This window comes from Musa acuminata, chromosome BXJ2-10, assembly GCF_036884655.1.
Source record: "Musa acuminata AAA Group cultivar baxijiao chromosome BXJ2-10, Cavendish_Baxijiao_AAA, whole genome shotgun sequence".
NCBI lineage: Eukaryota > Viridiplantae > Streptophyta > Magnoliopsida > Zingiberales > Musaceae > Musa > Musa acuminata.
The window spans coordinates 6,507,501-6,520,000 of NC_088347.1; positions in this window are offsets into that span (position 1 = coordinate 6,507,501).

Here is a 12,500-nt window from a genome sequence, read left to right on the forward strand (position 1 = left end):
GCTCTGCCAGGCGGTGCAACCGCCCCAGTCAGGAGGTGCAACCGCCTGATCCCGGAATTCCGGGAATTGACAGATTTGAGCTCCAAATTTGAACTGGGTTGGGGCCTATAAATACCCCACCCATTCAGCACTGAAAGCACAGAACATACACTTGAAATCTTGCTGTCTTTCTGTGGTTCTTAAAGCTCAAAACTGCTAGTTCTCCTCTTTCTGTTCTTCAAAGTTTGAGTTGTAAAGAGAGGAGAGAAAACTTCTGTAAGGGTTGTCTCCTAAGCTCGTGAAAAGGAGTGAATCTGTAAGAAGGTGGTTGGCCTTCGCCTATTGAAGGAAGGCCTCTAGTTGACGTCGGTGACCTCATCGGTGGAGGAAGCCAAAAGTGGAGTAGGTCAAGATTGACCGAACCACTCTAAATCTCGGTTTGCATTTCCTTTGAGCATTTTACCTTCACTGCAAACTTCTCAATAGTATCCTCTGCGATTTTACGAATAAGTTTCAACGTTTAGACGTAAATCTGCGTTTAGACATAAATCTACGTTTTGACGTAAATTTACGTTTAGACGTAAATCTGCTTTTTCGTATGATCATCATATTACAGATTGCATTTACATTTTGAGCTTTACCAATACTGCACACTGCCTTTATACTCCTGCTTAAACTGTGTCTTATCTAATCAAGTGATTTATGAATCAACATTTAGACGTAAATCAGTTTCTTCGTACGAACGTCGGATTTCAGTTTGCGCCGATATTCTGGTTTTCATCATAACTGCAAACTGCCTGCTTAGTTTGACTTTAACCTTGATTAGTATCAACTTTCATACAGAAATTGTTTTTATCATTCGAACGCAGCTTTCGATTTTAATCGCTGAAAGTTTTCTGCTGCACTAATTCACCCCCCCCCCCCTCTTAGTGCTCTCGATCCTAACAATTGGTATCAGAGCCCGGTTAACTCTCAAACGGATTAAAACCCAAGAGAGATGGCTTACGTCGGAAATCAAGAGGGCCATTCGATTACACGTCCACCCATGTTTAATTGGACGGACTACACCTATTGGAAGACCCGAATGAGAATCTTTCTTATCTCTATAGATGTTGAACTTTGGAATCTTATCGAAAATGGTTTTTCGAAGTCTTCTCTTCCAATGATCGATTGGAATGATTTGGAGAAGAAGGCTTTCGCTCTCAATGCAAAGGCTATGAATGCCTTATTTTGCGCATTTGATAAAAACGAGTTTAATCGTGTTTCGATTTGTGAAACTGCATTTGATATTTGGCACACACTCGAAGTGACTCATGAAGGCACAAGTAGAGTGAAAGAGTCAAAAATCAATCTTTTGTTACACTCCTTCGAACTTTTCCGAATAAAACCGAGTGAGACTATTGGCAACATGTTTACCCGTTTCACGGATGTCGTCAACGGTTTAAAAGGACTCAGAAAAAGTTTTTCGGATTTTGAGCTCGTAAATAAGATTCTAAGATCCCTTCCTAAGAGTTGGGACCCTAAAGTCACTGCTATTCAAGAGGCAAAAGATCTAAACAACTTCCCTATTGAAGAACTAATTGGGTCATTAATGACCTACGAGATGACTTGCAAAGCTCATGAAGAGCAATAAGACATCCTTCCAAAGAACAGGAAGGATATGACACTTAGAACTTTGGAAGACCACTTGAAAGAAAACTCAAGTGATGAGGACTATGACGATGACTTGGCACTTCTAACAAGAAAATTTAAAAAATTTATTAAAAGAAACAAGTTTAAAAATGACACTAAAAATAAACTTGAACCCAAGAAGGACCAAGTTATTTGCTATGAGTGTAAAAAGCCAGGACACTACAAGAGTGATTGTCCCCAAGCCAAAAAGAGAACAACAAAGAAGAAGGCGCTCAAAGCAACATGGGATGATTCGAGCGCATCTGAAGAAGAGGAGTCCAACACCGAGCAAGTTGCTCATTACGCCTTAATGGCCATCGGAGATGAGGTAACGAATTTATTAGATGCTGATTTATCTTTCGATGAATTATTAAATGCCTTCCATGACTTATTTGATGAATACAAGATTATCAATAGAAAATATAAATTGCTAAAAAAGGAGCATGATAATCTTACTTATGATTTTGATAAGTTAAAAACTGAATATCATGATAGTTTAAATTCATGTATTAAATGCCATGATCTAGAAACTCTCCAAAAAGAAAACCTGCTACTTAAGGACACCTTGAAGAAATTCGAGGTTGGTAACAAGTCATTGAACATGATCCTTGCAAACAAGGGTCACGTTCCAAAAAGGAGTGGAATTGGATTTGTGAGAAGTCCTCACCTAAATCCAACCACCTTCATAAAAGGCCCCATCTTACATGTTCAACACCAAACCAAATGCTACTTTTGTTGTAAATTTGGACACAAGACGCATTATTGTCTATTCAAGAAAATAAGTCCAAACAAACTGACTTGGGTTCCTAAAGGAACCATGATAAACTCTATGCAACATGACAAACAATGTAGATCTATCTTTGAGGCACCCAAAAGCAAATGGGTACCTAAAAATCATCCTTTCTTGTAGAAACCCACACCATCGCAAGCTAGGAGCAAGAGATGGTACCTTGATAGTGGATGCTCAAGGCATATGACCGGAGATCCATCTCAATTCTCTAAGCTCACTAGCATAGACGAAGGCTATGTCACCTTCGGAGACAACAACAAGGGTAAAATCATTGGCAAAGGAACCATAGGTAACAAATCCAACTTCTTTATTGAAGATATTTTGTTAGTTGATGGTTTAAAACATAACCTCTCGAGCATTAGTCAATTATGTGATAAAGGATACACTGTCAAATTCGAATCTAATGCTTGCATCATTGAAAAACCACATAAAAACATGTCCATGATTGCATTAAAACAAAATAACGTATACACTATTGACATAAATGATTTGTGTAATGAAATGTGTTTTTCGGTTTTGAATGAGGATGCTTGGCTATGGTATAGAAGATTAGGTCATGCTAGCATAAAACTAATCACTCAAATATCATCTAAAGAACTTGTAAGAGGAATTCCTCATATCAAGTTCATCAAAGATAATGTATGTGATGCTTGCCAATTAGGTAAACAAATTAAGGGTAGTTTCAAGACTAAGAATCAAATAAGCACCTCTAGGCCCTTACAATTGATCCATATGGACTTGTTCGGACCAATCTCTACATCGAGTCTAGGAGGTAGCAAATACGCCTTTGTCATTGTTGATGACTATACCAGATATACATGGACCTACTTCTTAAAACAGAAAAATGAATGCTTTAGATATTTTATCAAATTTTGTAAACTTGTTCAAAATTAGAAGGGTTCTATGATTTCGTCAATTAGAAGTGATCATGGTGGAGAATTTCAAAACCATGATTTCCAAGAATTCTGTGAACTCAATGGATACAACCATAATTTCTCTACTCCAAGAAATCCTCAACAAAATGGGGTAGTAGAAAGAAAAAATCGAAATTGACAAGAAATGACAAGAACCATGTTGAATGAACATAGCCTACCCAAATATTTTTGGGCCGAAGCCGTAAACATTGCATGCTATATTTTGAATAGAGTTCTAGTAAGACCCATACTCACCAAAACTCCTTATGAGTTATGGAATAACAAAAAACCCAATGTTTCATATTTTAAAGTATTTGGGTGTAAGTGTTTTATCTTGAATGAAAAGGATAACTTAGGAAAATTTGATGCTAAATCCGATGAAGGAATCTTTCTTGGTTATTCTTCGGTTTCTAAAGCTTTTCGTATCTTCAATAAAAGAACTTTAATTATTGAAGAATCCATTCATGTTGCTTTCAATGAGATTTCTGAAATTAGGAAAAATGACCTTGATGATGATGTTAATTTTGATTCCTTGAATTTAAATGAAACCCCGTCTCCAACTGGCAACTTGGATGCATCAACTTCCCAGATTTCCTTACCCAAGGATTAGAAATATGTAGATGCTCATCCTAAGGAGCTAATCTTAGGGGACACATCAAAGGGGGTTCAAACCCGATCTTCTTTTTGTTAGGATCGGAGCAGCACTAAGAGGGGGGGGGGGGGGGGGGTGAATTAGTGCAGCGGATTAAAACTTCGGTTTTAGAAAATCTTTCGTACGATAAGAACGGAACTTGAAAAGCTTAGTCTTGAAAGCGTATTCTTAAATATGCGCAGCAAAAGTAATAAGGAACTAAAGCATATGAGAAGGTTTGCAATAATGTAAATAGCAATAATGAAATGCAAACCAAGGATCACGCCGATTTTAGAGTGGTTCGGTCAAATGACCTACTCCACTTGTGAGGCCCCTCTTCGATAAGGCTCCCACCTTCCACTAGCAAGTCTCTTGAAATGGAAGGGTAAATATCCCTCTTACAACTCTTTACAAGCGGTTCACTCTCTTACAGATTTTCGAGAAGAGATGAGGTGAACACTAGCAAATTGAAAAGAAGACAAGCTAACACTTTTCTAAGACCCTTCTCTCAAACTCTTGCTGCTCAAAAAGTTGTATTCTCAGCTGAGTTTTGAGGGGTATTTATAGGCCTCAGGAGGATTCAAATTTGGGTTCCAAAATTTGGGCTCCAAATTTGAATTCTCTTTGGTTTCCCGATGCTGGCGGTGCCACCGCCCAGCCAAGCGGTGCCACCGCCCAGCGCTCGGGTGCTGGGCGGTGCAACCGCCCAGCCCAGGAGGTGTCACCGCCTGTCAGTGGCGGTGCCACCGCCTATAGTGTTTTCAGCCCGTCTACAGTGTTTTCAGCCTACTTAGTTTGGCTTCAATCTTGGCCCAAACTAATCCGAACTCGGGCCCAATTGGCCCATACTTAGGTTATAGGATTAATACCTAATCCTAACCCTAATTAACATGCTAACTATGAATTTAAAGACATTTTCTAAGCTATTACAAAGTTCGTAAGTCAAGACTTCTTCCGGCGAGCTTCCGACGAACTTCCGACGGTCTTCCGATAAACTCTCGGAAACCATTCTACGGACTCCCGGCAAGCTCCTAGACTTCACGATTTGATCTTGGCGAGTTCCAACGAGCTTCTTCGGCAAGCACCTATCTTTCTCGGCGAGCTCCGCGAACTTCCAACGAACCTTCCGGCGAGCTTCCGAAAATCCCTTCGGCAAGCTCCCTACTCATTCTCGGCTAGTTCCGGCAGCATTCCCGACGAACCTTCGGACTTCCGTCGAACTCTTGAACTCCCAACGAATCCTTCGTGCTTGACTCCGCACTTTGTTTCGCTTTATGTCTTCATCGTTATCGTAGTTAATCCTGCACAGCAAGCCAAAACTCTACTCCGATCTAGACAGTTATTACAACGCGAATCGACATTATGTTGCCCGGCATGTCATTGGTTGGCGCTTCGTCCGATTCTTCAGCGCATCGTCCTCTCTTGCGACTTGTTGCCCAATCGGCGGTTGACCTCCGCAACCCCGATATCCTTGGTGCAATTCCGCTCTTGGCCCGATGCCCGACGTCCGAAGCCTTCTGCCATCCAATATCCTAACGTGATCTCCTCCGGCGCAACGTCAATTCCTCTTGCGTTAACTGTCTAATCCTGATCGAGTAGACCTGCATCACTCAAAATGCAGTTAAACATCTAAACACAGTCAATTAGTTTCATCATCAAAATCCAAGATTCAACAATCTCCCCCTTTTTGATGATGACAACTAATTGATGACTAACGGAGTTAACCTTAACTCCCCGGAGTTTAACCAAACTCCCCCTATCAATATGCCATTGATAGAACACTTGGATTATCCCAAATCCAAGTAACATTCATCATATGTTATGAAAAACATTTAAACCATCATGCAAATATATATAAAATATTCAATTCAATGCATGAAGTCATCAATATACTTCTCCCCCTATGTCATCAATAAAAAGGAGAAGTACCTACTCTTATGTGTTTAGAAATAAAAAGTTCCATACATTACATGAAACACATAGTATCAAATTTTATCATCATGCAATCTAGCAATTAAAGATGTGTAAGTTTAGCATGTTTGCTTTTCTTGAGATAACAACTAATTGCTTCTCTTTAGACTACAAGCTAGCAATTTTCATGATATGTAAGTTGCATATTTTTGCTTCCTTTGCAATGTTTGAGCAAGCAATTTTGCTTCCGTAACAAGTTAGCATGTTTTGTATTATACAAGCTAGCAAATACAAGATAGCTTTCTTGTAGAAGTGTGTAAGCTATTGATTCTTGCTTCCTTTTGTAATGTGTAGGTTGCAAGTCTTGCTTCTTGAGATAGACAAGATAGTGATGTTCAAGAAGATAACTTTTGCTTCTTGAAATAAGCAAGTTAGCAATCTTTGCTACTTAAGATAGGCAAGCTAGCAATCAAGTTTTTGCATCTTCTTGACTTGTGCAAACTAGCTATCTCCCCCTTTGTCATTGTCAAAAAGAAGGGAAGACCTTTTACATCAATTATGACAAAGGTAAGTATTAATCTTATTTGTGCATCATTATATATTCAAATTAAAACATACACAATTTCAATAACCTTATTTTTCATGCACGATACCGAAAAATAAATCAATCATCATTAATAAGCATATCATACATGATACTCAAACATTAAAATTTTTAAGCATTTATCAACATGTTGATCATGATACCAAATACTCATCATTTAAAGCATTCATGATACACATCATGCGCAATAAATACATCATGTACATCATTATCATAAGTATTACATACATCATTTTAACTTTATGAATATTTCATCATTGCATGCATCATGCCAAAAACATTTCAAGCCAAGCAAGCCATAAATACACTGAAATCATATCTTAAAAGAATTCAATATGAAAATTCAACAAGAATCACATGATACAATCGCAAAGCATGATATCATTGTGTGATATATGATGAAATGATAATTTATCATATCAATGAAAGATATCAATCGTGAAACATGAAATGATAATAGTCTCAAAATTTTCAATTTGCGATACATGTGATACATTGCGATACACTAAAAAATTTAATGCGATGCTTCTAAGGATATCAACCTATTTTTGATACAAAGCATGGCTAGAGCAATTATATTGTAAGGCAAGATCTTTCTTCTCTTTTTGAGAAGTGCAAGCTTGCAAGTTTTACTTAGCATGCTAGGAAGTTTACTTTCATTTTCAATGCACAAGCTAGCAAAACCTTCTCCCCCTTTATCAAAGTAAAAAAGAAAGGGAGGACTCAATGGCTAAATATTTCAACCGTTCGACAAGCCAAATATACAAAGAATTCATGAAAGATATCAATGAGGATCAATTCATGAATACCAAAGATATGATTCACGATTCATTAAAATTGTTCTTAACAAGTTCATGATTCGGTTGAAACAGAGTTTCATTCAATTTAATTCATTAACTCAAAAAAAATCATAATCAAATTATCATTTTTGAGATTCATAACATGAATAATGTTATTACCATTTCATCAAAATCAATTTCGAGATTCACACAATATCATGAAATCATTAATCTCGCTAAGATGGGAAAAACATTTTCTTTTTAAGTGATTCTTTAACACATCATCAAAATCTCATTCATAATTCAAGTGATTTACAAGATATCATAAATGAATTTATCACTTGTATTTCATCAAAAATCGAGAACTTTAGAGATAGAAAATGATTGAAGCATTTAACAAGATTGAAGCATGATTCATATTTAAAATGTATCTAATGTCGTAAATACGAATCAAGCATTTGTCAAATTTGAAATTATCCTCAAAATTACATTCAATAAATTTATATATGACAAGCATAGATTTATTGAAAAATCAATAACATAGAGGATTGTATTTCATTTTTATAAATTTCTATTCATGTGTTTTGCTTCTTATAAGCATACCTTTGCTTTAAAAAGAAATGTCAACATTCAAAATAGAAAGGCAAATTTTGTCATAAAGATTTATTAAGTCGAATCGCATTAAGCATGTGGTGTTTTCCAAAAGATTTGATTCAAGATATTCACATAATTCATGAAATGAGTTCATTAATTTCAATAGGATAGAGAATCCATTTTCATGTCATGCAATTGATTTCATATGAGCATATTTAAAATTTTCATGTAAAAACTATGCATCATGTTGAGAGCAAAATCATCGTTATGTTTGCTTCTATCTATTAATCACATTTGGTGTGTAAGCATTATCACCATCAAGGCATCATTCCAAAACATAGGGTATCATCATTTTAAATTCTCATGCATAATATCAAAATACACAATCATAGATTAATCCTATTAAACATAGTCATGCAAATTAATTTTATGTCAAAACCATACATCAAAATCCAATACGAAAATCATAAACATTCATGGAATTTTGTATTTTCACAAATTAAGCAATCATCATTCATAATTTTTAATTTTTCAAAAATACTAGAAAGAAAAGCATAAAAAAAATCCTACTAACTAAGTTAAGCACTCATATAATTTCAAAATAATTCAAGAGAGTTGAGTTACTTACCTTGTAGTCGAAGCTCGTCAAAGCCCAATTCGCCGTTTCACCTTTGGAAGTTTTTGATTCATCCTTGGTTGCCTTCCTCTTCTTTGGCCTCTTCCTCCGTTCAAGTTCATTATTTGTTTTAGATTTTTGTTTAATGAACTTATTAAGAGTTAATGTTCGAAGTTCAAGTTCATCAATGTCCTCATCACTTGAGTCATCGCTCAAGTGGTATTCATTTGTCCGGAGTTCCAAATCCTTCCTGTTCTTTGGAAGGTGGTTCAAGTGTTCATTGTGTTCATCGTGTGGATTACGCACCATTTCATATGTCATCAATGAGCCGATAAGTTCTTCAAGTGGAAAAATATTTAAATCTTTTGTTTCTTGTATTGCGGTTATTTTAGAATCCCACCTTTTTGGAAGGGATCTTAAGATCTTGCTTACGAGATCAAAATTTGAAAAACATTTACCAAGAACTCTTAGATTATTGACGACATCCGTGAAACGGGTGTACATGTCGCCTATAGTCTCACTTGGTTGCATTTGAAAAAACTCAAAATCATGCAATAAAATGTTAACTTTCGAGTCTTTGACTCTACTAGTTCCCTCGTGCGTGATTTCAAGTGTTCGCCAAATATCAAAAGCCGTTTCGCACGTAAAAATTCGATTGAACTCATTTTTGTCTAAAGCGCAAAATAAGGCATTCATAGCCTTTGCGTTTAAAGAAAAATACTTCTTCTCCAAAACCGACCATTCGTTATCGGTTTAGAGGGAAGTTGAAAACCATTTTCAACAATATTCCATAAATCCAAATTCATAGAAATCAAGAAAACTCTCATTCGAGTTTTTCAATAAGTGTAGTCCAATCCGTTAAATAACGGTGGACGAAAAACCGATAAGCCCTCTTGAAAGCCAGAAAGAGCCATTTCTCAAGGGTGTAAATCCGAAATGAGAAATACCGGGCTCTGATACCAATTGTTAGGATCGGAGCAGCACTAAGAGGGGGGGGGGGTGAATTAGTGCAGCGGATTAAAACTTCGGTTTTAGAAAATCTTTCGTACGATAAGAACGAAACTTGAAAAGCTTAGTTTTGAAAGCGTATTCTTAAATATGCGCAGCAAAAGTAATAAGGAACTAAAGCATATAAGAAGGTTTGCAATAATGTAAATAGCAATAATGAAATGCAAACCACGGATCACGCCGATTTTAGAGTGGTTCGGTCAAATGACCTACTCCACTTGCGAGGCCCCTCTTCGATGAGGCTCCCACCTTCCACTAGCAAGTCTCTTGAAATGGAAGGGTAAATACCCCTCTTACAACTCTTTACAAGCAGTTCACTCTCTTACAGATTTTCGAGAAGAGATGAGGTGAACACTAGCAAATTGAAAAGAAGACAAGCTAACACTTTTCTAAGACCCTTCTCTCAAACTCTTGCTGCTCAAAAAGTTGTATTCTCAGCTGAGTTTTGAGGGGTATTTATAGGCCTCAAGAGGATTCAAATTTGGGCTCCAAAATTTGGGCTCCAAATTTGAATTCTCTTTGGTTTCCTGATGCTGGCGGTGCCACCGCCCAGCGCTCGGGTGCTGGGCGGTGCAACCGCCCAGCCCAGGAGGTGTCACCGCCTGTCAGTGGCGGTGCCACCGCCTGGCTCTCGGACACTGGGCGGTGCCACCGCCCAGCCCAGGCGGTGCCACCGCCTATAGTGTTTTCAGCCCGTCTACAGTGTTTTCAGCCTACTTAGTTTGGCTTCAATCTTGGCCCAAACTAATCCGAACTCGGGCCCAATTGGCCCCTACTTAGGTTATAGGATTAATACCTAATCCTAACCCTAATTAACATGCTAAATACGAATTTAAAGACATTTTCTAAGCTATTACAAAGTTCGTAAGTCAAGACTTCTTCCGGCGAGCTTCCGACGAACTTCCGACGGTCTTCCGATAAACTCTCGGAAACCATTCTACGGACTCCCGGCAAGCTCCTAGACTTCACGATTTGATCTTGGCGAGTTCCAACGAGCTTCTTCGGCAAGCACCTATCTTTCTCGGCGAGCTCCGCGAACTTCCAACGAACCTTCCGGCGAGCTTCCGAAAATCCCTTCGGCAAGCTCCCTACTCATTCTCGGCTAGTTCCGGCAGCATTCCCGACGAACCTTCGGACTTCCGTCGAACTCTTGAACTCCCAACGAATCCTTCGTGCTTGACTCCGCACTTTGTTTCGCTTTATGTCTTCATCGTTATCGTAGTTAATCCTGCACAGCAAGCCAAAACTCTACTCCGATCTAGACAGTTATTACAACGCGAATCGACATTACGTTGCCCGGCATGTCATTGGTTGGCGCTTCGTCCGATTCTTCAGCGCATCGTCCTCTCTTGCGACTTGTTGCCCAATCGGCGGTTGACCTCCGCAACCCCGATATCCTTGGTGCAATTCCGCTCTTGGCCCGATGCCCGACGTCCGAAGCCTTCTGCCATCCAATATCCTAACGTGATCTCCTCCGGCGCAACGTCAATTCCTCTTGCGTTAACTGTCTAATCCTGATTGAGTAGACCTACATCACTCAAAATGCAGTTAAACATCTAAACATAGTCAATTAGTTTCATCATCAAAATCCGAGATTCAACACTTTAAAAATTTTTGTGCCAACGCCGCTTTTCTCTCCCAAATTGAACCCAAATGTGTTGATGAAGCCATGAAAGATGAGTCATGGATTATCGCAATGCAAGATGAATTGAATCAATTTGAGAGAAATGAGGTGTGGACGCTTGTTCCTAGGCCAAATGACCATTTAGTTATTGGTACTAAATGGGTCTTTAGAAACAAGCAAGATGAAAATGGTATCGTGGTTAGAAACAAGGCTAGATTAGTGTCCAAAGGTTTCAACCAAGAAGAATGTATCGATTATGAAGAAACCTTCGCTCCTGTGGCTCGATTAGAAGCCATAAGGATGCTCCTTGCCTACGCTAGTAGTAATAATTTTAAGTTGTTTCAAATGGATGTTAAAAGCGCTTTTCTTAACGGCTTTATTTCCGAAGAAGTCTATGTTGAACAACCTCTTGGATTTGAAAATAATAGTCTCCCTAATCATGTGTTTAGATTAACTAAAGCTCTCTATGGTTTAAAACAAGTTCCAAGGGCTTGGTATGAGAGACTTAGTTCTTTTCTTATTGAAAATAATTTCATAAAAGGCAAGGTTGATACTACATTATTCATCAAGAACCTTGAAAATAATTTTCTCATTGTTCAAATTTATGTTGATGATATTATCTTTGGTTCTACGAATGAATCTCTCTGTGAATCTTTTGCTAAAACTATGAGTCTTGAATTCGAAATGAGTTTAATGGGAGAGTTAACATTCTTCTTAGGTTTACAAATCAAACAACTAAGCAATGGCATCTTTATTAGTCAAACTAAATATGCTATGAATTTACTAAAGAAGTTTAATATGAAGAACTCAAAAGCCATTAACACTCCTATGAGCACCTCCACTAAGTTAGAAATTGATGAAAGTGGAAAAAGCTTCGATCAAAAAACTTATAGGAGTATGATAGGAAGTTTACTTTACCTCACTGCAACAAGACCAGACATCATGTTCAGTGTAGGACTTTGTGCAAGATTTCAATCAAACCCTAAGATATCTCATCTCAAAGCAGTTAAAAGAATACTTAGATATCTTAATGGTACCACAAATCTAAGATTATGGTATCCAAAATCAGAGAATCTTGAGTTAATTGCTTATGCTGATGCAGACTTCGCTGGCTATAGATTAGATAGAAAAAGCACATCAGGAACATGTCAATTCTTAGGACATGCCCTTGTTTCCTAGTCATATAAGAAACAAAACTCGATTGCACTATCAACAACCGAAGCTGAATATATTGCAGCAAGTGCATGCTGTGCACAAGTTGTTTGGATGAAAAACACCTTAGAAGATTATAAAGTTCATCTTAAAAATATTCCCATTAAATGTGATAACACAAGTGCAATATGCTTAACAAAGAACCCTATACAACACTCAAGAACAAA